A 26256-nucleotide genomic window follows, 5' to 3' on the forward strand; every position below is an offset into this window, starting at 1 on the left:
AGCAGCATGGCAGATAACAAAAGATAGGGACAGGAAGGCAGAGGAGATGAAACAGGGTAGGCACGCCTGCCATGGGATTTCACTGAAACAACTGACCAATAGCAGTAAGAACCCAGCTGATAAGGAGAAACATAAAATGGAACAAACTCCGTACTCTAAAAAGCTGCAACGAGTTAGGTAGGTAGCTCGGAGCTAGCATGGAAGATCCAGGCATCCTGCACACATAGCTACTGGTGAGAGCCAGGCTGAGAGAAGAAAAGTGAGCTAGAAGAACATGCTTGACTCTGAGACATGAGGGATTGGGAGCCTGGGGGTTGTGTAGAAGATGGAAGGTTCTGATGGCATGAGGCTTTAGTGGTGGTAGGAGCAGAAGCTCCCATACATGGACATATCTAGCTCGTGCCTTGAAGGGGAGGCAGCAGGCAGCACGTCCAAACTTGCCGAAGGTGCAGGTGGGTGTCTTAGGGAATTGCTGAGTTCGCCCTGTTATATAGGTGGAGTGGAAACACGTCCCAACAGGGACCTATAGTGCTGGCGGGCGAACGGAAGCTGACATGAAAGCCACATAGCTTCAAAGTAGATGTACATGCCACTGAAACTTATGGAAGTGAAGATGATTTTGCCATCACTGGGATTATGAGAAAAAATGTGTAACAATGGCTGATGATTGGAAGTGTTAAGTGTCCAGCTTGGATAATTCATACTAATGGTAATGAAAAAACACCTAAACTACTATATAGGCAAGAGGAAGCTGTAGGCTCATGAACATTAGCACATGAGTCATGGTAGAATCAGGAGTAGTAAACCAAGCCATAAGAAGAAAATATGACTCCTGAAGCAAGCCCAGGATAAACTCAAGAGTGCTGAGGTTGTGAATACTGAGGTCTCAGTTGCCACTTTACATATTTACAATGTTCACTAAAAGGTCTACCTACAAAGAACCTGTTTTGCTGGGTCTTAAAAAAAGAAAAAAAATCCCGATGCAGGGACGGTTATTATAAGAGAGAAGCATAAAAAGAAACTTCTGAGGGTGGCTTAATGAGATGCACTGCCCTGGGTGGGGAAGCACAGGGAATGTGACTTCAATCGCTGCATTTGCTAAATTAGCAGCAGCTCCACGTTTCCTTCCAAGATGATTCCTAATTCACAGAGGGACACATGGGAATGGAAGAGATGCTACTAGTCACAGAGCTCAGAGGAGTTTAAAACATGAAGAATTTCTTACATAATTCCCCACTGGCTTGAAACTTATGTTTTTACAATCATGAAAAGCTAGGGCATGTTGTAGCTCAAATGGTAGTGTGTTTATATAGCAGAGTTCAAATCCCAGTATTGCCAACAACCACAATGACGCCCCCCCCAACAAAAATAAGAAAATAAAAGCCAATCAGAATTTCAATTGTTAGAAAAAAAAACAACAAACAAGAGAGCCAGGTGCCAAAAGCTCACACCTGTAATTCTGGCTACTCAGAAGGCTGAGGATCGTGGTTCAAAGCCAGCCTGGGTAAAGCCATAAGACTCTTATCTCCAATTAACCCCTTGAAAACCAGAAGTGATAGAGCACTACTAGTCTTGAACAGAAGAGCTCAGGGACAGTGCTCTGGCCCCAAGTTCAACAAGCTCCATGATCTACAAACAAACAAACAAAAAAACAAAACCCAACAACAATAACAACAAAAATATGCTCTCAATACTTCAAACAAAGCAATTATGAATATACGCCACAAAACCCAAATCAACGTCCCTCAAACTCCAGAAGTCTGAGGAAAGATGAGCATAGAAGGTGCTTCTGGAATAATCTAGTACTGGAATTTGATCCAAATAAGTCATCGTAGATTTTCCAGGTCATAATGAAGTAGCTAAAAACTAACAAGTCATCCCTGCATTAAGGCTGGTGGGCAAAGTCTTTAATACAAAAGTCATCACCTTATCACAGGGCAGGGCAATGGTCAGTCTGATATCCCCAGGCCTTTGTCAGATTCAGAACAAAGTCCTGGGCCCTAGAAACTCTTCTGGGTATGCTGCCACATCCTGTCTGGCCAGTGAAGCTAGTATGGTATTTCTCATTCACATCTTGAGGAAGAAAGCAGACTTGTGTTTCTGCAGCTGAGGTTCACCTGTTGACCAAAAGGCTAGGACAGCTCCTAGAGAGCTTTATTTTCCAGTTCTACATGATGGGTACATGGATAAACATCCACTAAACCAAATGAAACAAAACAAGCATATGCATCAATCAACAAGTTTTGATCTTTTTTTTTAAGTTAAAAATATCACTGTCCATTTCATAGGTAATTAATCAGAAGGTTAAAAACATATCACTTTTCCTTTTCCAGGTTCCTGCCAAGTAGTTCAACTCTAAATTCAGCACAGAGAATCTCTGATGTACAAAGGAAAGTGCCTTGCTGGACACCAGTAGCTCACATCTGTAATCTTAGCCATTCAGGAGGCTGAGATCTAAGGATCCAGGTTCAAAGCCAGCCCAGGCAGGAAAGCCCATGAGGCTCTGATCTCCAATTAACCATCAAAAAGCTGGAGGTGGAAGTGTGGCTGGAGAGGTAGAGCATTAGCCTTGATCAGAAAAGCTAAAGGCCAGCCTCCAGGCCCTGAATTCAAGCCAGTGTGCCAGCACAAAAACCAGTTGAGTGTGTTCCTATCAACTTTCCTTCTAAGTTGGGATACTTCTTGCAGCCAACATTTAGACACCTGCAGCTATACACCAGCCTCTGTATTAGGTGCATGGGACCCACTGTGAATTGGACAGACCCTCTCAGTGCCCTCTCCAAGTGTGGCCTCACTCAGGAGCCCGACATTAAACACTCAGCATACAAGCACATTAAAACTTAGAATTCGGGTAGAGCAAGTGAGAACAAGTTCGTAATCCTCTGAGAGCCTAGAACCTGACACTTGGCCTGGGAACACCCTTAAGGAAAAGTGTTTAAACAGAAGAACAAGCAGGAAGGGTTTGGGTACAGCAAGTGGGAGGAGGGGAATCAGCAGACCAGAGAGGTGAATCTGAGAGCCAGATGGTATCTATTGCTTCAGATGCAAAGGTGGGGACACAGTTGATACAAATGACCAGTGAAAGAAAGACTACGGCAGAGAAATCAGTTTTGAAATAATAGAAAGATACTAACCATACTAAGCCTGAGCACCCATAACTGAACTCCCTGGGAGATTGATGCCAGGAGTCTAGAACATTCTTATGAAGCAATGTGGGACGGACACACACACACACACACACACACACACACACACACACACACTCATCAGCAGGAGGTGGACCTGCAAATCAAGAAAAAAAAAATCTTCTTGGACTGTATTCCAAGATGGCAAAGGATCATTACTATTGTTCCCTGATCAAGGCACACCGGAAATTTTCCATTAATCCCAAGGAATAAAAGGTACACTCCCTTAATCGTATTTGAAATAACAAATGAGGTGATGTGACATAATGGTACTTCATTTCCTTCATTAAACCCAACAAAATTACAGGCTATTGCCTGAGTAACCTGCCTGACATCTACTACATTTGATCCATGTGAATAAACGCTACTACATTTGATCCATGTGAATAAACGCAGAACAAGGACCCAGTCACACGGGGTCTTTCCTAGGGAAATGCCTACAAAGGCTTCAGTAAAGAGGCAGCCCTTCTAGAATTTTCCATTCACAAGCAAGGTAAGGCCAAGACAGTAAACTGGGCTCACGGAAGCATCTCTCAAATAAGGAGACTGAAGATAATGCTGGGACAGACAAGCATGACATGGTGGTCCTGCCAGGCCACTCACCACAGAACATGTCAGAAGTGCAGAGAAAATATGGGCCCCATATTACAATTATCAATGAGTGCCTGCTGTTTCCCATAGTGTGCTAAGTACCACTCCTCACCGATACCTGCAAGCTTGCTCTTGTTAGTTTCACCAGGTAAGAAAGAGGCTTAGAAGGGCACCAGAGGGGCACTGAGTGGACCTGTCAGCTTCAACCTTACCCCCACCTAAGGCAGAGGCTAGTATATAGTTGAGGAACCTAAAAACATTAGCTACATGGAAGAGGCACTCTAACTCAGAAGAAGAGTCAACAGGAACACATCCAAGAAGTTTTTTTAAAAAATATTATTATTATTAAGCCTACTTCCCACCTTGCACAATCTTTTTTTGTATGTGACAGAGTGTCTTGCTAATAGTTTTTTTATGCTCAGATTAGCCTTTAACCTTGATCTTCCTATGTTCACCTCTCAAGTAGTATCTGGGATTACGGGTGTGCATGATCATACCTGGTTTAATAGGGGTTGACATTATTGTTTTTGTTTTTTCTTTTAGAATATACTCTTGCCTCATTAGCTGTTAAACTTTCCTGCTAACACCTTTTGCCTAGTCCTGAAGTAGCACACATAAGGACACTGGGAGGCAGACAATGGTGCAGGTGCAGAAGACAAAGGAGGAAAGAGGCAGGGAGATGTGTGAGAATGACTCTGTGGTGACATTCATGCTTCTGATGGCAAAACTCCTCTTTGAAAACAAAGACTCATGGCTTATAAAGCCATGTCACAGTGGTTAGATCATCATCTCTCCAAAAGGAACACACATGGCAAATGGTAGATTGCATTTAACTTGGAAACCTTAACTGGCAGAAAACTCTGGCTTTGTCGTAGAGAAGATAGGCCAAAAGAAGAACAGTCACTACAGCCTCCATAAATACATTTTGACAGCACAGGGTAGGAGAGAGTCTGCTCTGATTCCGGTGCCCTGAAACTGTATTGCATTATAATTTCATTTATGAATAGCTAAAAGGGACAGAAAGTAATACTGACTTTGATAGATGCAAAGTAACTCAATGGCTACCATCTTAAATATACCCTTTCATTTTTCTACCAAAGCAAAATGATCAGTAGTATGACAGAAATCAACACAATGGAATAGAATCTCTGAAATACTATTCAATAAATAAATAAAGAGTAATATGATTAATATACCAGACACTTCCACCCCCACCCTTCCAAGCAGTTACCTGGGAAGGAAAAACCAAATATGACCAACATTTCTTAGAATGTCTATGCTAGACAAAATGTATACCAGGAAGGTGAAGCATGTTTTGTTGGGGGAGAGACAAAGTCAAGGATAGTGAAGGCAGATGAATGTAGAGAGGATGGTTGGGTGAATGCAGTCATAATTCTCAATATACACATGTGAAAATGGACCCGGGGGACTTCAGGGTATGGGTTGGGTTGGAAAAGAACAGGGAGAAGGATGGCAGGAGTGACAATGATTATTATAAAGTGACATGAATTAAAAGCCTTTTCTACAACTAAAGATTTTTTTTTTAATTTAAAACCAGGGCTGGGAATATGGCCTAGTGGCAAGAGTGCTTGCCTCATATACATAAAGCCCTGGGTTCGATTCCTCAGCACCACATATATAGAAAAGGCCAGGATTAGCGCTGTGGCTCAAGTGGCAGAGTGCTAGCCCTGAGCAAAAAAAAAAAAAAAAAGAAGCCAGGGACAGTGCTCAGGCTCTGAGTTCAAGCTCCAGGGCTGGCAAAAATAAATAAATAAATACTAAAACCAAATTGAGATCCTAAGATCTCAGGTCTCCTGAGTAACTAAGATTGGTTTTGATGTGGGGTACCAGCTTCCACCTCAGCCTTTTGTACTTTTCCTTAATGGTTCAAGGACTATTTGAACATTCAAACTAGAATCCTCTATTGATGTGTTGTAGGGGGCAAGTTGTAGAGGTAAATAAAAAAGTTATAAAGAAGGCTGGATGCTGATAGCTGACACCTATAATCCCAGCTACTCAGGAGGCTAAAATCTGAGGACTGTCATTCAAAGCCAGCCTAGACAGGCCAGTCTGTGAAACTCTTATCTCTAATTCACCACCCAAAAAAGGCACAGGTTAGAGTGCTACATTTATTTTGTTTTTTGTTTTTTGGATGAGTGCTAGATTTAGCAATACAGCTCAAGGACAGGGCCTAGGCCCTTAGTTCAAGCCCCAAGACCAGCACAAAGGAGTGGAGAGGGAAGGGGAGAGAGAGAAGAGTAGCGGGGAGGGAAGGGGAGTGGGTAGGAGAGGTAAGAGAGGAGAGCCCACAGATAGATCGAATGTCCTCTCAAGGAACAGAGGGTAAGGCTCTCAGAATACTAGTCTAGAAAAGGGCTAGCTGTGTGAGGACAAGGTTAAGTTTGAGGTTGGAATTATATAGGACTCAGGGTGCTAAGGAGTGCCATGAGGGACTGCCAGGAAAGGGAGGCAAAGAGTAGAAGTAGGTTTCCTAGAAGTGATACCCAGGGAATGTGGAGGACACCTAAGGTGACTTTAAACAATGAATCAGTTATCCAGGCCAGGAAGAAAGGAAGAGAGTGGAAGGTCAAGGAAGAATGTAAGGGAGGGTGATATCAGGGAAAAGTAAACATTTTGGTGCTGGTGTTAATACAGAAGTCAAAGAATAACAGAAAAAAGAATGCTGAGAGAGGAGACCAGGTCAATAGGGCAGTCCTGGGGAGCCAGGACTTACTTTTTGGGTCAGGGGTTAGAGCAGCAAATGAGCACAGTAATGTGGACAACTGATGCAGGCCAGTGTCTGTGAGCCCGCTGCGGTGACAGCTGCTGCTCTGCTCCACTAACTGCAGCTGTGAAGAAGCAAACGACAGGGTTGGGCATGTCTTCCTATGTTGCAAGGGCAGCTAAAAATCTAGACATGACAAGAAAATCTTTCCATTTCTAAATGTTGGTTCATTTAAAAAAACAAAACTGTAAAGGGCAAATAAACATACCTCTAGACCAAACACGGCTTGAGGATGGCCAGTTGAGAACTCGAAGACAAGTGAGGGGCAGATCTCCCTATGAGAAAGAGGTCTAGCGGCATGGCATCAGGATGATGGAAAGTGGGAGACTGAAGGCAGGAAGGCCATGATCCACCCAGTAAGGGATCATCCATCATCTTCTGAGGGCAATAATTTTTATAAAATCAAGTCATTTATTGTCAAGTCCCCTAAGTAAATTTAGTATTGGATATCAGCCAAGTTTTATACATATACACACATTGTAAAATGTGTATGTATGTGCGTGCATGTTACACATAGTTACACATACATATATACATGCACAAATACATAGATGCATTCACACAAAACAGAAGAATAAAATCAGTAAAGACAATTGTTCCAGATGGTTCACTAATGGGTGTAGAGGCCACTGAAAGGAAAAGTTATAAAATGTACTCTGTGATGAGCGTATTCTCTCATGAACATGGAACCTCCAGAAGTAAGCATCTGTACAAAAGCAATGTGGATATCTAGCTTCTGGAGCTGTTTAAAGCAACTTCCCCATCCAACAACCCAGGCTTCTACCTTGGGTCCTGCATGAGCTTCCAACCTAGCCAGATGTTTGATGGGGTGGGATGGGAGTCTATATTCCTTAATCCTACACCACTTTAATAACTAGAGGCTAACAGCTAACTCACTGGCACACATTTGACATTTCTGCCACTGCCATCCTCTCTCTTTCCCTTCACTTGAGTGTACTATTTGTATATACTAGTCTCCCTCCACCATGCAGTTAACACTTCTGAGAACAAAAATCCTGTCAGTTATCTTTGCATCTCTCACAATGCCCCAACAAAGTAATTTGCCACTGAAGGAACATCTAATAAACCTCGGTTGAAGGAGAAAATGCCTAGCTGCTTTGATAGCTACACTGTGCTCAAGCAAAGTCCTAAGCCAGGTTTGTCTTGGAATCTGTGTTACTGAAGTACCTTAATAATCTCACCCAGGCAGGCTCAAGGTCAGCATTACATAGGTGCTCAAGGCTCAGTGTCAGAGACACAGCAGAAACCTGCCTCACTCCCCATTACTATTTAAATGCTAAATGTTAATAACAGTAAGGCCCAGCCTTACTGTTTGCTGAACTGATTACTTTGTTGGATGACATTTGCTGAATTGATGACTTTGGGGAGGTGGGTAGGTAAGCACTCCTTCAAGAATGGATCTGTTTTTACTAGCTAGCCAAATTCCTGTCTCACATAACTCTGGGGGCTATCTGGAATCCAGAGAGTAACTAGCATGTCCATTCCTATTGAGTTTAGAGTGACAGTCACTCGGCAGTAATGTGTACGTAGAAAATGGTACTTAACATTTTACTAAGGGCAATCATCCTTAGCTGAAGCACTCAGCTTATTCATTTTGCACAGTAACAACAGAATTTAGAGGGTAATGACAGGAAAAAATACTAAACATGCAAACATGGTTTAGACATCAGGCTTTGACATGGTTAGGTCATCAGGCCATGGAGTGGGTAGAAAAGAAAACAAACTTAATATTCACATGAAAAAGATAAGCTGTATGTCATCAAGCTAGGATGGTTTGGAAATAGGAGCCAATTAAATGTTGCAAAAGACCATACAGGCAAACAGTGACTGGTAAGGAATAATATTCATAGCAGTGCAATCACACTCAAGTGGAAAATGAAAAATGTCCATCAAGGCAGGCTGTGTGCTTCAGGATGCTTTTCTTAGTAACCACACTGACAAGGAGGCAGCAAGGAAACAAATTCAGATCAGTCCTACAAACTAGAACTATGGTCTAGGAAGGTAGCCACCTGTGACAATTTAAGTTGAAATCAGCTAAAAATAAAAAAATAAACCACGCCTTCAGTTATACTGGTTACATCTCAAGGGCTGTGTTACCACATGTGGCTAATGGGTATCATTATGGACAACACAGATCTAAGACATTATTGCTTTCTCTCTAGTAAACAGAGCTGAGCTAGAAAGTGATTATTTCCATTGCTCAATCTTGATGAAGAATTTAGAATCAAAGCCAAAGTAGCTTTATTCATCAAGCTTAATTAGAGATACTCAGGGCTGACTTTATCGAATGTGCCATAAATTAGAGACATGGGGCTATACAGAAACTGGAGATCCTTACTAGCACAGATTCCCTCTTCCTCATCTTTTTTGTTTCTTAGATTTAAAAAAAAATTCTTTTGTTTGTTTTGATGTGGGCTAGGAAAAAAGAGAAAATGATAGGGGGTCAAAACCTCCTTGATTTAAGGTGAGTAGACAAAACACAGATTTTTAGAAGTACCTTGTTTCCCTTCTTTCCCTTTTCTTTCAAATAATATACCAAGCAGGTAACAGGAAATAAAACCAAATTAAAAATGGGAACCAGAAAGAGGAATTCAACAAACTCTAAGAAGAAATTGGATAGCTATCTTAAATTATCTTTCAGAACACCCAGGAAAAAGAGCCCCAAATCAAGAATGTTTCTAAAAATACTCTGTGGGACCACCTCAACAAACTGGAATTGATTTTGAAAAGTTACCAACTCCTCAGAGGCTGATTTGCTACTAACAGTTTAATGTACCAAGTTTTCATCAGGAACAACACAGTGGTGGAATCATCTAACTCATAGGTAAATATATAAGAAGTCACCTTCCTTTCGTAGAATCAATAGTCTCAGAAGTCATCTCTGACAGTAAATAAAAGTCAGCTACAGTAGTAAGAGTCTCACTGGTACAAGTGCCTTGTTTTTAAAAAAATGAAGTGAAAAATGTATTTTTAGATTCAAAGTAAACCATTTCAATTACATATAATCAAAGCAAACCAGGATGCAGTCAAGATCCAGGATGAAGAAAAGCTGTATTTAAAAATAAACTCATTCTATCATTAAGCTGCTACTTCCTCATGCTAGGGCCCCGTGCCACGTTAAGGAAAATTTGATATGTCCCTATCAAATAATTGATTGCTTAAATACAAGCTAAAATTCAGTCAGCACATTAAAAACTGACAAGACCATCTGCTCATATATATTTTTGGGGAGAGGGCTTCAAGAACAAGGATGCTGGGAAACTTAGCATGGAAGCCTGAAAGCCCTTCTTCAAAAATGCATGAGGTTGCCATTGCTGACTGATAATAACAGCCCTGGGAGAATGACTGACTCTGAGACGATGCAAGGGAGAGAGCAGTGCCCGGCCAGCTGCTGCTACATTTCACTGTGAGGAGAGAACACCACAAGACTCAGACTTCTGTTTTCCGTACCGGGCACAATGCAACCGCTTAGACAAGTGCTCAGCAGTGGAGTTATTGTCAGAGCAAGAAAACAAAAACAAAAACCCTCCTGGCTCCCAGCTCTGTCCTCCGTGTTGCCTTTAAGGTTTGCCTTCCTCCCCTAACTCTGAGCATCTCAGTATACAAAGTCCAGCAGCATCCTCTCCCTCTACCCATTGAAAGATTGCCCTCCGGTCCCCTTATCTAATCCACCCGTTCAGGAGAAACTCAATTCATTATAGTGAACTCAAATTATCTGACACAGCTAAGGACGAGGAGGCGGACAGGTGATATTCCCATAAAACCTTAAAACTCACATTTCCTCTACCTGATGAACACATAGTCACTAGAATCAGGTCCAGTGAATGTGTGAAAAACTGTTAAGACCTCTAAGGTCAAGAAAGCAATTTAGCTCGCAAAGGTAGCTGACCTGAAATCTATCAGATCTGCAAAAGCCAGTCCCCATTCATGCATCCACAGCCCCAGAGGGTGCAAAAGTACAGCGACAGGCTCTGCTAGGCAGTCACATTCAATCCAGAGGGCAGGCACTACCACACGATTTGGTGCTATAAGCAGTATGGCTCCGACCAAAGGGCAGGACTAAATGCATACCTCTCGGTCTTCTGGAATTTCCACTCTTTTGCTGTTCATCTTCCTCATTAATGGTGAATAACCCAAGGGGAATTGGCCTTGCATTGGTCTTCTTCAGTCTCTCTTGTCGGATAGCTGTAGCTGATCCAGGCATACCGCTGCTACTTGTTTTTGTAATTATTATATTAAATATATATGCTTATGTAATTGCAGCTCCCAGGAAGCTGCTAGTTCTTAAGCTGCTGGCTCATTGGAGCACTTGTAATAGATCCCCTATGGGTAAACAGTGTGCAAACAGCTGACAGATACTACCAGCCACTTGGCAACTGAGGTCCTGCAGCTCCCCCTCACCTAGCAGCAGCCCCCTCCCACTTACTCCTCCCCCACAGGCACATGTGCTGGTGAGTGCCTGCACAAACACACACACACACACACACTCTCTATCTCTCTCTCTCTCCACAAGAGCCTTATTAAAAGCATGCAGGTTCCAATGCCTCCCGCCACTGCCTAACCTGTTCAATCAGAGCCCAGCTTCTCCCTCCTGCAGCAGCACACTTTCCCCAATCCTCTGCTTCTGCACAGCAAAATATTCAGGACACAGAAGAGAAGGGGGAAAGTCGCCCCACTGCTGCCTGCCGCGAACAGTTGCCCTGACAACCCTGACATACCCTAATCAAGGAGGGCGGGGAGCAGCTCCATCTCCCTCGGCCCACGGGATGCTATGTCCTAGGAACTCACCCCAGCACAGCGTTGGTTACAGTGAAGGCCACTGGGCAGCTCCCTCTTCCTCTCAGTGGCGGAGCAGCAGGATGGGAGGAGGAGAAGAGAGTTTGGCTATCTATCACAAGAGACTCCTTAGCGAAGGCAGAAGGGCACAAGGCAAGGCGAGGAGTTCCTTTTTTTAGGGATAAAAAGGTTATCCTAACAAGGTTTGCAAGCCCCTGGATGAGTGGAGGCAAGGCTGGTTCCTCCGCCTCCACCCCCCTCCAGCCAGCTCGCTCTTAGGACATTCTTTCTGCTCGACAAACTGGATATGCACAGCTCTGGCAGCACCTCTCCTGGGGACCACCAAGTCCCCACAGTGAATGAACACAGACGGGCAAGGAGACACATGGCTGTTCCCACTGGAGACAGCTATGCAGAGCACTCTCTGCAAATCCAGGTGAAGGTCAGAAACGAGATGAAAACCCCTTAAAGGCGGAACAATCTCCCTGATTATATCCCGCACACTCCCCCAACTCCAGTGCCTCAGCCTCAGTAGCGGAGAGCAATTCTTAACACTTGACCCAATTTCAGTGCTTTATTGGACTGTTTACTCCACAAGATACAATCATGCAATCACTGTTTTCTTGAAATACTCTTTCTCCTTCTAAAAATTTTAGGCTGCTTATAATTGATGTATACAAAAAAATAAATGCTTACCACAAATGGCATTAAAAAAGGATTAAATGAAAAGGATAGGGTTTTTTTTTTCCCTTTTAATCAAAATCAAGTCTCCTCAGAAAGTCAAAGGCAATAGTCCTGTTGTAGACTACTTTGTGCTACAGGTGCCTAAGGGAATCAAAGCACAAGGAAAGAACAGAGGACCTCACAGAAGACCAGAGCTGAGTCCTTCCATACCAGGAATGGTTTCCATTAATTATTAATAGTTTTCTTTTCCAATGTACTTCATTAAGATGTCCTCTTGTCCTCCAAAGGGTCTTTGGTTTGTATTAATGTATAAAATCATCAAAATGATTGTTATTGTTGTTTGGTCATATTCATTTTAAGACAACAAGCTTTTGTTTACTGGCAGAAACAAGGACTTGACCAAAGGAAACCAAAAGTTAACTTCTATTGGATAACATAGACAACCCAAGAGGCAGCATGAAGCCTAGGCCCTGGCGGAGGAATCTAAGTAATTACTCACTGCCTGGGAACACGCTCTCCTTTGTCAGACCCAGGCCAGCCTCACCGAAAATCTTCCCACTGGTAGTCATTGCAGCTCTGAAGAGCTGACATCACCTGACAACAGGAAGCCGGTGCAGAGGTTAAAGTCAAACAACCAGCTAGGTCACTGAGTCAAGACTCAACTCAGTCACTTGCTCTGAAGTCAAGATGCTTTTGTTGCCTTATGAATCCTGACTCTGACATCAGTTCAGTGTCACAGTCACAGCTGTGGCCAGTCACAGCAAAGCAAACAACCCAACATGGGATAGTGTCAACAAAGGCTTCTTGCCCTACTCACAAAGTATACATTTTTCTCTTCAGTTAAGACCTAAGGACATTTGGAGATTTCTTTTTTAAACGCTCAGTCTTTGGTGGACACAGGGAGTTTGCTCTTACACAATTCCAAAAGTATTGTGGCTTGATCTGTGGTTGGACTCAGGGCAACTACCACCTTTCCGGCTCTTTTTCTTTTAAAATTTTGATTCAACACAAAGGCAGATATGGGAATGAGGAATCGACATTGAATCCTAATATTCCTAAAATACCACTCCAGATTCCTGAACTCTCCCCAGCAGTAACAACCATCTCCACTCAGATGTGGCAAACTGTCCTTGCCTCCGAAGCGAGAGAATTTTAACTCAGTCCCCATGGGAAAGGGGCACGTAGACCTCCAACAGGCAGTAAGGTTTTGCAATTGTTAAACTAATAAATGATATATAAACCTGGAGCAAACCAAGACACTAGTGCAAAAGGGCTGATCTTGTAACTAGACTGGCCATATGTTGAAGAAAAAAAATGTTTGTAGCCTAACAGTAAAATGTGTTCAGGGTCAAATGTAAAACTGGTACCAGTTAGCTACTGTGATTAACAGTTTAATAGGCCTTGAGCCAAGTGCTGTCCTCAGCTCCTTAGTCCACAAAGAATTTATGTCTCTTTGTCCTCCTACACTGGCTAGCTGGCCCTCTGTCTAGCTCCAACCTTGAGGTAGGCAACACAAAATAGTCACACTTGCTGATATTCAGAAGTAAGCTGATGACTTGGTCCTGGCTGTCACAATGTCATATACAAAACACATATAAACACATGTAGGTACACACCTATGCCCAGTTAGACTTCTGTTTATATTTATGCTTTCTTTTATTTTGTGACTATGAAATTAGAAAATTTCAAAGCCTATGAGTAAATCCGAGAAATCTGTCTAGCTAGTGAGATACATACTTGCAATTTTTCCTCTCTAATAGCCTGTGAACTTTGCAAAAGCACATTGAAAAGGGAAAAAGCTTGATTTGCACTACTCAAGGACTGTAGTTGAAAACAGAAATTATTAATGCTGGATTGTGTGTCTCTCACTGGTAAATTACAAGTTCTACGCATGTGTAAGTTACTTTTTCCCAGGAAGTACCCAGAAGTGTCAAAATTCATTTCCACATTAGAGAAAGTGATTAATTCTTCAAAACTGCTGGGTTTCAATAATCTTTTAAACATGTGATTTGTCTCCTCTACAGAGGCTGCAATTTACTTATTAGCAGAAGCTTTAGAAAAATCACATTTTAAGCCATGCATGCTTAATAACCTTAGCATTTGAGAGGCTGAGGCAACATGTCAAGATTGGGTCCAGATGGAGTTGTATTGCAAGACACTGCTACAAGAAAACAAAACAACAAAAAGGGAAGTTCACCTGCTATTACAACGCAAAAACCTCCTATGATCTGAAAAATGACAAAGCCAGCGCAGGCTGATGTGGAATCACACTACTCCTGAGGAACAAAGGGTCCCAGCTGGTTCTTAGCCATTCTTGGCATTAAAGGGCTCCCTCAGTTTCCTAGGATGGTGCCACTTACCAATGGCTTCTGGGGCAATCAGCACACAACCGATTGCCATCTTACAGCATTAAGCGCCGCATCCAAGAAGCACAAAGAAAACTACACTGACCCCTTGAAAGGAAAATGAAAAGGCAGGTTTGCTTTCATCTTCTTTATTTGGCCACCTTTTATTACCAGGCATATAAACAAAACATGAGTAAGGGCCAAGCCCAACAGCCAAGAAGTACCAGGTCCCTGCTGGGCCTTTTATAGCTTTCCTATAAATCGTCACTGCATATCAAGCATTTTACAGGGCCAATGGAGTACATTTTCCCATGTCTGCTCTGCCATAAACAAATGATTAACTCCAGGGGTTTGTTCATATGCCTGTCAGGTGTGGACACAAGCTTTTTAAAAATCTTCTCCTAAATGCTAAGTTTCACTAGGTAACTTGTGGGTGTTATGAATTGCCACACTGAAACTGGGAGCCAGCACATTACACGCCTGTAATCCTAGCTATTCAGGAGGCAGAGATCTAAGGATTGTGATTCGATGCCAGCTAGAGCAGAAAAGTACGTGAGTCTCTTCTCTCCAATAAACCAGCAAAAAGCTGGAAGTGAAGCTGTGGCTCAAGTGGTAGAATGGCAGCTTAGAGAAAAAAGGGATAGTGTCCAGGGATAGGGCCAAGTCCTGAGTTCAACCCTAGTACCAGCACAAGAAAGAGAGGGAGAGGGAGAGGGAGAGCGAGAGTGAGGTGGGGGAAAAAGGAAGGAAGGAAAGAAGGAAGGGTCACATTACATTTTAACCTGGTAGCACGTTAGAATGCTTCTCAGCCCTCTGGTTCATGATTCTCATTGACAATACTTTGTTGATGTACATGACATTAATTTCTGTACTCCTTGATATAAAGTTAAAATGTGTCTAAAAGACCCTCTCCTCTTAGAGTGATGCCTTTTTTTTAGCTAAAAATTCAACTTTACAGACTCCAAATGATACAAAGAAATCAGTTGTTGGGCTCAAGAGTCACAAAGAAGCCTTCTAAAAGCTACCTAACTCATCAATGGCTTGTGAGCAGTTAAGGGCTTAATTTAGTTTTACTGTTGAGACACACCATGATAAAGATAAATTGAGAAGCAACAGTTTCTTGTCTTGCTTAAAGACTGGCAAAATCCTGTCAAAGGCTGCCAGATAAGATAAGGGTCTTGGAAGATGACATCAGAGAAGAGGCTGCAGGGAAACTGATGTTCTTCTATCAAACGAAGGCAATGAGAGCTACTGAAGGGTGTGATCCAGACAGGCCAGAACAGATTGGAAAGGAGGAGGAGATACTTGAGACTGAGAAGCCAGTTATGTAAGACTAGGCAGGAAAAGGGATCTCAGATGGTGACCATGGGGACAGATGGCAGAAATTGAAATATGAGAATCAGTCATGTTTGTTTTCTAACAACAATGTGTAGATGTATTTCAGGAGGTTGAGCCTAGATAATAAGTGCCTAGAGTGAGCTGGATGAAAGGTGAAATGGGCCATTGAAATGGAAGGTGGTTAGTGTTCTTATTAAAGATTTATACAAGGCCTTTGCATCTTGTAATACATCAAAATGGAGCCAGATACAGGTAACTCATACCTGTAATCTTAACTGTTCAGGAGGCTGAGATCTGAGGATTACTATTTGAAGCCAGCCCTTGCAGGAAAGTCTGTGAGACTATTTCCAATTAACCATCAAAAAGCCTGAAGTAGAGTGGTGGCTCAAGTTGTAGAGTGCTACCCTTCAGGGAAAAAACTAAGGGACAGCACCCAAGCCCTGAGTTCAAGTTTCAGGACTGACACTCTCTCTCTCTCTCTCTCTCTCTCTCTCGCACGCACGCGCGCACACACACAGACAGAGCAGAGAGAGAGATGAACAGAAAGAATGAGGTCCAAAATGACCCAGGGTGCACAAGGTAGATTTTAATATCTCTTGAGCTTCTTCTGATCTTATGATTCTATGACTCGATGGAAATGGTAATTCAGTCTATCTGCAGAGGAAAACACTCAGGCAGAGAGAAACAAACCCGAGGGGAAAAGAAATCCAAAACTCAGATAAGCCCCTTCCCCTTCTATCACTGATGTTCTGCATAACTCACATGTAAAAATGAACCTCATACAGTTGTATTGTTTTACTCATGCCATTGAAGGTTCCAGAGGCTTTGGCAACATCATAGGAACAACGGAACTTTCCAGTGTCTTAGAAGGAAATCATAGTGCTCTCGACTTCTGCCCCTGAAGCTTGAGATTTCCCTCCCTAAACTACCAACATTTTTATGAAACCTAGGGAGAAAACACAAGATTTATGGCTTTTCCCTCAATGAGACAACTTATTATGGGTAGATGACTGTGGCTATGTGATTTGACAAATGAGCTGTAAAAAGTTTACACATAAAAAAGCAATTAACATCAAAGCAGTTCAGTTAATTACTTTGTGAGCATTTCTAAAGACCATGATCATCCTATCTTTAGACAGAGCCAAGACTCACATGAGCCAAGAACCTTGTACTCAACATTCATTTCAGAATGGACCACGCTTCTTTCATCCTGGGTTTTGCTGCTCTGCAGTCTTCCTTATTCTTCCTACCAAAACTCCCTAAAATGAAGCCCACAACTGTGAAGACATTTTTATTGTTGAAGAAAGTTTAATATGTTCTCTCTCCATCATAAAACTCAGCCAAATTTTAAGTTAGAAATTCTGTCTTAGGAAAGAATTTAAGTGATATGCATGAACCTAGGAAAAACTTTATTTTTCTGCGGACCAATGTGTCAATCAGTGCTCAGACTATGAGAGAGGAGTGCACAGAGAAACAGACACACACAGAGGTTTTTGTTGTTGTTGTTGTTTGGTGCTGGCTGGGCTTGAACTCAGGGTCTGGGCACTACCCGAGAAGGCTCGACCACTTGAGCCACAACTCCACTTCTGGCTTTTGGAGGGGAGGGGTTGTTAATGGAGATAAATAACAGTCTCACAGACTTTCTTGCCCTGGCTGGCTATGAACCCTCAGATCTGAGCCTCCTGTGTATCTAGGATTACAGGTGTGAGCCATCAGCACCCAGCAAGAGATTCGTTTTATATAATAATCGCCCATTTCTTTGTAGAGACTGGCAAGTCAACAAGCTGGGTGCTTCTCATGCAGGATTTCACTATAGCAGTCTTGAGGCAGAGTTCCTTTCCCTGGAAACCTCATTTTTGCTCCTAACGCCTTCAACTGAATTAACTTAGAGTTTCCTGATTGTTAAGAGTCATCCTATCCCATAGTCCTATCAAGATGCTAAGGCTGAAAGCGTGTCATTCAAAGCCAAAAGCTCACATGTCAATAATCATAATCTTTACTGAACAGGATGGATACTATCTACTCAGATGATTTTCCAACCCTGTAATGCTCTTAAAATAATGTTCGTATAATTGAGGTTAGGATATATACTGGTATACTGGATCTATTAAATCTCCCTTCATTTTTACTAATGATCTCTCACTGGGAGTCCAACACTAGTAAGCATAAAAGTACTATCAAACAAATCCTTTTCATCATTATGAGAGCTAAGCAGTCTGCTAATCTCAACAATAAATGGTACAGAGAGTACTGATAGGAAATTAAATTTAAAAATGCTTTCATGTTGTCATGAAGCAATCCCACTGTCTCAATCAGAAGAAACTAGGCTACATAATTTTGTGAATGGGTTCAAGGAAGGCTGGAGATAATATGATTTTCCCAAGAAAATAAAGAGTATATGGAGGTTTGAGGCACATGACCTTCCAACATCTGAAATCAATCTATCCAGAAACACCTCCTACAGAGACCAAATTATATAATCACAACTAGTGAGTTTGAGAGTCAGTCCATTTTCATGTAGTGAAAGACACAGTAAGAAATGTCAGTAACTAATCACAACACCAAACACCTTGAGCTAAATTATATAAAGGTACAAGTATATTTAAGATTGAATAATAAGCCTAGAATTTTGCAACTGTAAGGCAAAAAAAAGACCCCTAATACATCAATAATTGCTTCTTCATATAAAAAGATAAATATAAAGCATTGATTTTTATGAAGCAGACAGGACTAGTGGACCCAGAAAGGTTTTCTGGATTTTTGTTGTTGTTTTTCTTCTTTCATTTTTTTCCCCCATAAATAAATACATCTTTTCTTAGGCTTCACTGACCTATAGCCATAAGGGTTTGAGAGGGTTCTATTAGGAAGAAATAATATCTCAGAAGAAGAAACAGGTTGGTAGGCACTTAGTACATACCTCCTTCATCTCTAAACCCTTTCATTTACATACTCGTGACCCAAAACTTTGAGCAATCTGACTTAAACATCCTAAATGGACCATTACAACTTTTAATCATGAGGCAGCATGGCTATGCTCTGATTGTTAAATGTAATAAACTTTTTGTCCTCTGTGTGTGCTCTGATATTCCAAACATACTCTGTGTCACAGTGGATGAGTCAGATTTTTTGATTGACTTTTTTTTTTACTTTTTTTTTTGCTGGTAATAGCTACCTGGTTCCTACTCCCACACTAGTCTGGAAGATTCTTGCTCCACAAGCCCTGAAATAGACACTTCCAACTTCCTTTAGCTCTCAGATAGATTTCATCTAGCTGACTGGAAAATGGCCTTATTTCCAAGCAAAAAGACAGAGGTTTACAAAATCAAACGCTGTTTGCTTTCAAAATAATTACAGCACTAAAATCTGTTCCATGAGCACGCTTCCTGACAGGATGTCCGGAGCAGAAAATATGAAAGTGCTCTGGAAAGCAAAAACCTCTCGCTGCCTACTTTACAATGGGCTTGGAATGCCCGGTGTGCAGTATCTGAACTCCACAGCCCCTCCTGTTTCTGAGCCATTTGCAGGATTTAGAACAAGTCTTTTGCCTCTTCTGATATTTCACACATATCCTTTGTCTTTTTGGAACTTTGTTTTTTAAAGACTTACTTCCTATTGATACTGCCATTAATGAATCCTGGGAGACCTTTACAAACAGACAGGGTTCTGATTACATAAAAGGTTTACCTTCTGTGCTGTCCAAGTTGGATGGCTGGGACCACATTCTCTCCCTCACTTTGCAGTGAACAACAGATAAATGATGGGTCTGGTCAATGTGTAAGTAAACTGAAATGACATCTCAAATCTGCCAAAGATTGAATCTGAAATGCCAAACCAGTGTTTCTCTCTTGTGAGGCTTCACTGGATTATAAGATTATGTGGTTTTGCTGTCCAAAGTCAGATGAATCTCCTAGATCTCCTAACTGGACTAAAAATAGCTCCATCACCTACTTCTTCCTTTAATACTTCCTTTCAATGGTCCAGCTATCTCTTCTACTCTTATTTTGATTCCTTATAGTGTTTGGCTTATACACAGTCATTATAGAACATATAGATAACACACATATCTATACATACACATATGCATATATACACATGTGAGAATATATATATAAGTATATATACATGCATGCATATACATGATAACATACATATGTATGGATGGATATATATGGATCAATATGTACATATATATGTACAAACACAGAGAGTATCTTCACAAGGAGCCTGGGAAATAGCGAGCCACGGTTTCTGAATTTATTCTTAGCATTAAGTATATTAGCACATAATAGAGTATCAATAGCTTGGTTATTGGAATGATATACATTTTAATATTTTAGTGGCAGTACATGACATAGTCAATTGCCACAATAATCATTGGACACCAGCGACCCACACCTATGATTCTAGCTACTGAGTCACACTTGTGATCCTAGTTACTGAGGAGGCTGAGACTGAGGGATCTCAGTTAAAGGCAGTGTTAGCAGGCAAATCTAAGAGACTATCTCCAACTAACTAGCAAAAAGCCAGAAGTGGAGGTGACCAACAGTACCAACACGCATATGCACGTGCACATGCACACATAGAAAAAGGATAACCAGAGGGCATCATTCAGAGAATAAAAATTAAATCCATTTCAGGAAATAACATCTTTTCATATTGCTAAGTTATTAAAATTTTAAAAAGGTATAAGATCTGAATTTGTTGAAGATACTTTTTTTTTGGCCAGTCCTGGGCCTTAGACTCAGGGCCTGAGCACTGTCCCTGGCTTCTTTTTGCTCAAGGCTAGCACTCTGCCACTTGAGCCACAGCGCCACTTCTGGGCTTTTCTCTCTATATATGGTGCTGGGGAATCAAACCCTGGGCTTCATATATACGAGGCAAGCACTCTTGCCACTAGGTCATATTCCCAAGACCAAAGATACTACTTTCTTAGGAAGAAATGTGTTATTTGCACAAAAGCCCACATATCACACCAATGATAGGCTTTTGCAATTTAAGAAAGTTTCTCTCAGCTGGGCTGTTGTAGCTCATACATGTAATCCTAGCTATGCAGGAGGTGGAATCTGAGGATCATGGTTTGAAGCCAGCCCATCAGAAATCAGTCTCAGCAAAATTGTTGAGATTCTGATCTCCAATTAATCACCAAAAACCAGAAATGGATCTGTGGCTCAGATGGTAGAGTGTTAGCCTTGTTCAAAAAAAGTTCAAGGATAGTGCTCAGGCCCCAGCTCAAACCCCACAACCAGTACACACACACACACACACACACACACACACACACACACACACACACACACGGTTCTTCTACAATTGATCATTTTAGTAAGACAGCCTGCTGATAACTTAACATTTAGTGTATGCACTTTGTCTGCAGAATCCCTTGCTTCTCAGGAGATCTGAGTGGAAGGCAAGCTGTATATTAATGCTCTGCTCTCCTCATAGGCAATCACACTCATTGTGGTGGCTGACAGTCAAAACAGGCCAGAGATCATCCTCACAGTTTAAAAAGAATGGGAATCTATCTTCCTGGTGTGAACCAAAGTTATTCAGCAGTAGTAAGAACTTAGAATGAAGAGCTATGACACAATAATAAAAAGAAGTCTGTATATCATAATGATAAAAGGAAAATGAGCCAAGAAAGGCTGGAAAGGATGCCACTGCAATGACATCATCATCTAGGCATCTCGCAGGCCAGCATGGAGCAATCTTCTACCGGAACATTTTGTGCAACAGATGGTGAGAAGCACCATCAGGGTGCTTTGATGACACCTTTCATACCTGGCCTGGCACAGGACAGTGAGATCACAAAGCTACAATTCAGTCTGAATCAGCAGCGCATTCTGATGCTCTCATTATGGATGACTCACCATCATGAATAAAATTTTGTTTAAAGGAAGAAACTCAGCCTGCCATCATTTTGCACCCTGATGTGGTACCAATCCTTGGTCATTAGGACATTCTACTCATGTTGTCCCGGGGACTGCTCTAAGTCCCAAGGTGGCCTGACAGGGCAGTGCCATATGGTCTTTATTAAGGTAGAGAATGGCCAAGATTGCAGAGGTGGTAAGTAGTGAAGGTATGATTGAAACCCAAGCAGCCAGGCCCCAGTGTTCCTGTACAAAATAGTAAAATAAGTAGTATCCCTCTTTGAGTAGTCTTAGTTTTGAAGCATGACCTTATGGCCTCACACATGTTTTCTTTCAGTATAATCGTGTATGTGTGCGCGCACGCGCGTGTCTATCTTCTGGGCTGAACTCAGGGCATGGATATTGGCCATGGTTCAAAGCTGGAGCTCTACCACTTGAACCACAGGTCCATTTCCAGTTTTTTGTGGTTAGTTGACAATAAGATTCTCATGGACTTCCTGCATAGGCTGGCTTCAAAATAAGATCCTCAGATCTTAGCCTTCTGACTCCCTAGGATTAGAGGAGTGAGACACCGGCAGCAGTACAGTATATCTTTTTTCAAGATTTTTTAATTAGCACACATTAGTTCTAAAAGGGGGGGGGAAGAGTCCATTGTGACATTTCTATATATCAACCTTATCCCCTCTATTAATCTCCCTTTTCTCCTCTTCTCAAACCAATTTCAGACAGACTGTTATCTCCAGCAAGAAGTAAAAGTGGTAGAGTATCAACCATAATAAAAAAATCTAAGCAAGAGCATGAGTTCAAGGTCAAGCCCCAGCACAAGCACAAAAGCCAAAAAAATTCAGCTGGCTTCCTTGTTCTATGTTTACACTACACAATGTACTGCAATCATATTCCTGTTCATGTACCCTCCTCACTTCCACCCAGCAACAAGTGGGGAGGAGCGGGGAAGAGAGGGAAAATCAGTTTCCCTAGTATTAGCATCCCATCACTTACAGGACTGAGGGACCCAGCAACCAGGAGGTCAGACTGTCAACTATTTATAGGTACAGAAGAAACAAGGAGTGATGATTAGAGCTCATGGGTCACCAGGAAGTGCTCTGGAAAGAGTATGTAATTTTCTACAAAATACTTTTATTATCTACTTCAGATTAGAATATGGTCTAACTCAGATTTTGGCAGGGGCGGGGTGGGTGGGGAAGAGGAACAGGGAAACAATGATTGTGAAGCAAAAAAAATATATATGGAAAGCTGATGATCGACCATTTATATATAAATGTCAAGCCAGACAAAAGTACACAACAATGCCCTTTGAGGGTGTGTACATTAAGTAATGCAAATACACTCCTACCTGTTTCATACCAGTATTTCCTTCAAAGAAGACTTAGGGCAAGGTAAGAGATAAGTTGAACTGTGCCTATGTAAGGCTAGAGGAGTCATGATGCTCCATATAGTTTCTCTGAACAAGATACACTTGACAGCTCCAAATTAAACCTACCAAGATGGTCAAATGGAAGAGCACAACATAAGAAATGGATGGAAACTTGTTCTCAACACTCACTGCACATAGACACTACTGGGGAGTTCTAAATCCACTGCCATCTGGCTCTTATCCTCAAGATTCTCAGATAATTGTCTAGGGCACACCTAGGCATGGCAAGATTTGTAAAGAGTCCCAAGTGATTTTAACTTTTTGCCAAGATTGAGAGCCAATGACCCAAACTAATGATACTCTAGCACGTGAGCCTGATAATGATTTCAACAACATAACCTTCTGCCCGAGGAGTGAGCTATATTTAAATGAACTCACAAGGGCTGTGGTTATAGGTGGCACTGTGCTAATATACAACACCTACTATAAATAGAAGCTGGATCCATCTGGAAGGTAGGAAGCAGGCAACCAGGTTTTGTCTGTTGCCTTTCATACCAAAGACTCAGGTCAGGAGCTTCCCAGAACCAGCAGCTTCGATTAAAATCCTGAGAAGCAGCCAAGTTTCCTGCCACCAGAATCCCTCTTATATCTAACTGTTCTGCATTTTATTTTCACCCCACAGGCCTCGGGTTGGGGGGGGGGGTGGAGATATGAAAGGAAAAGGATTCTTTCTAGAATTTCATCTTAAAAAATTAAATTTACTGAAGACAATGGTTTCTTTTCTACCTTTAGGGCTACAGTTTTGTGATCAGAAAGTTATCATATACTACAACCGTTCTACTTATCAGAAACCAACTACAAAAGGATTTTTAAAAAGTCACAGGAAAAGAAATTTTAAGATACCTCACAACTCAATACCTTAACTTACATGGATTTTACTAGCTTCTTGCTTACAATGTATAGTTGGCATATGACAAATACACTTCTCCCAGAACCCTCGCTACTGTGTTTTGTGTTCCTACACCTGCCCACCATGCTCTCTGGTCAGGTGTGCCAATTCTCCTTGGCATTTCCCAGAGTTCTTTCTCTCATAACTACTTCTGTAGGGATACCAGCAAGGAGGAAGCACTCTAAGATGTAGTTAATTTGTTCTAAGTTTTAAAAAAAATTCTAATATACTTAATTCTTATCAAGAATATAGAAAGTGGCACTGTGGCTCAAAGTGGTAGAGCGCTATCCTTGAGGTGAAAATGCTCAGGACAGTGCCTAGGTCCAGAGTTCAAGCCCCATGACTAACAAACAAAGAAGATTGTGGTCTGATACCATCTTCTGGGCAAAAATCTGAACCCTTACCCCCAAAATAATTAAAGCAAAAAGGGCTGGGGGTATATGAGAAGTGGTAGGGCACCTGCTTAACAAATGCAAGGCCTTGAGTTCAAAGGCTAGTAGTGTCAGAAGAGAAAGAAAAGGTGACTTTGGGCTGCCACCTTGGAGGCTACCTTCCATCTATTGGGACACTAGGGAAACTGAGGCCTAAGAAGGCTCCATCGCCTCCTTTGGCCTCTAGTCCCAAGGCTGAACAAGGGGTCCTCTGCACAGGTTGTAGACCCCTATTTTCATCCTGTCCAGGAAGCCTCTGACCCTCATCCCATCCAAAAGAGCTACCGGTAGGAGTATGCTCTCCCAACTTCAGTGTAGCCACTTCTTACACCAACACAATGAGACCTGAGTTCTTAAAGATAACTCCTTTGGTTTCCAAAGATCTCAACTATTTTAGACACCATGCCCATTTAAATTAGTGTTTCACACAGAGACCTAACTAATGATAACATAAGAAAACACATGCTTCTGAGCAAGACTGCCCCGTCTAATATCCATGCTTCCTGCTGCTGAGCAGGATATAAAGTCAGTCACCGTAATATGGCAGGAAAGCCATCCAGCCATCAGCAACTTTCTCCAGCATCCTTGACCTGCATTTCAAAAGGGATGAGCTCAACACAAACAGAAGACAGAGCCCTGGCTTGCCCAGGGTGCTAAGAATGGTATCATGAATTAATCAAAAGTAGCTTTGCATTTTCTTGTGATAGTTTTAAGAGGCTTCATTTGAGAAATTAGTGCTGTACAGTCACTTTCCACAGCTCTTGAATTTAAATGCAAAATTAAGTGACTTTATAAAAGTTTGGCCCAAGATGATTTTGTGATCATCCATCCATTTGACTATTCAACAAACCCTGCAAAAGAACTTGACATCCTCTAGTGGTCAAGTCAAAAACTTGCTTCCAAGGCACTGGTTTTTTTTTTTTTGTTATTGTTGTTTTGTTGTGTTTTTTTTTTAAGTACTTGCTTACCCTTTGGCTATTGACAAAAATTATTATTAGAGTATATTGAAAGAACTGTTCATCCTCAAAAAAAGTACTCATCACAGGAAACATAATCACAATCTGTAAGAAGATAAAGATAAATTTACAGAAAACATGCTTTTCAAATGTTACATAGAAGCAGTATGCCACCAAATTTCAATCTATCTTTGACATGCAAACACGTAGGAATGTAATTTCTGGACACTTTATAGGTATTATTTTTATACTAACCAGAGATTCCAAAGTATACTAAAATTACTCTTTCAACACGGACACAAAAACTTAAAGTCATTTAATAGACAACACCAGCCAGGCACTGGCCACTCACCCCTGTAATCCTAGCTACTCAGGAGGCTGAGATCTAAGGAAGATGGTTCAAAGCCAGCCTGAGCTTTGGGAAAAGTCTGGGAGACTCTTACTCTAATTAACCAGCAAAATGCCAGAATTGGAGTTATAGCTTAAGTAGTTTGAACAAAAATGTCAAGTAAGAGTGCAAAGACCTGAGTTCAAGCCCCAGTACTGACACAAGTGGGGTGGGGGCAACAACACTTCATAACAATGAAATCGTAAAGAAATAAAACAAAATAAAATGCCATTTAAGATGGCAATTCACTTCTTTTTTTTTTTTTTTTTGCCAGTCCTGGGCCTTGGACTCAGGGCCTGAGCACTGTCCCTGGCTTCTTCTCGCTCAAGGCTAGCACTCTGCCGCTTGAGCCACAGCACCGCTTCTGGCGGTTTTCTGTATATGTGGTGCTGGGGAATCGAACCTAGGGCCTCGTGTATCCGAGGCAGGCACTTTTGCCACTAGGCCATATCCCCAGCCCGGCAATTCACTTCTTAACAGTAATAAACAATAGAGGTCTCTGAGCCAATCCCCCTCAAAACAAATCAAACTAGTAATTATTTAAAAACATAGTGATTTGCATGTA

The 26256-nt window shown here is 41.7% G+C and overlaps 1 protein-coding gene and 1 long non-coding RNA gene across 3 annotated transcripts in view; one reads left to right on the plus strand and one right to left on the minus strand.

Moving 5' to 3' along the window:
* Map7 (microtubule associated protein 7) overlaps nucleotides 1-26256 on the minus strand; it is a 141042-nt gene that overhangs the window by 112351 nt on the left and 2435 nt on the right. The gene's annotated exons all lie outside the window — the stretch shown is intronic.
* On the plus strand, nucleotides 4160-24570 carry LOC125357326. Its single transcript, XR_007212123.1, has 3 exons — nucleotides 4160-4170; nucleotides 8080-8086; nucleotides 24273-24570. It is a non-coding gene; the product is annotated as an uncharacterized LOC125357326 (long non-coding RNA).

Source organism: Perognathus longimembris, chromosome 9 (genome assembly GCF_023159225.1).
Source record: "Perognathus longimembris pacificus isolate PPM17 chromosome 9, ASM2315922v1, whole genome shotgun sequence".
Classification (NCBI taxonomy): domain Eukaryota; kingdom Metazoa; phylum Chordata; class Mammalia; order Rodentia; family Heteromyidae; genus Perognathus; species Perognathus longimembris.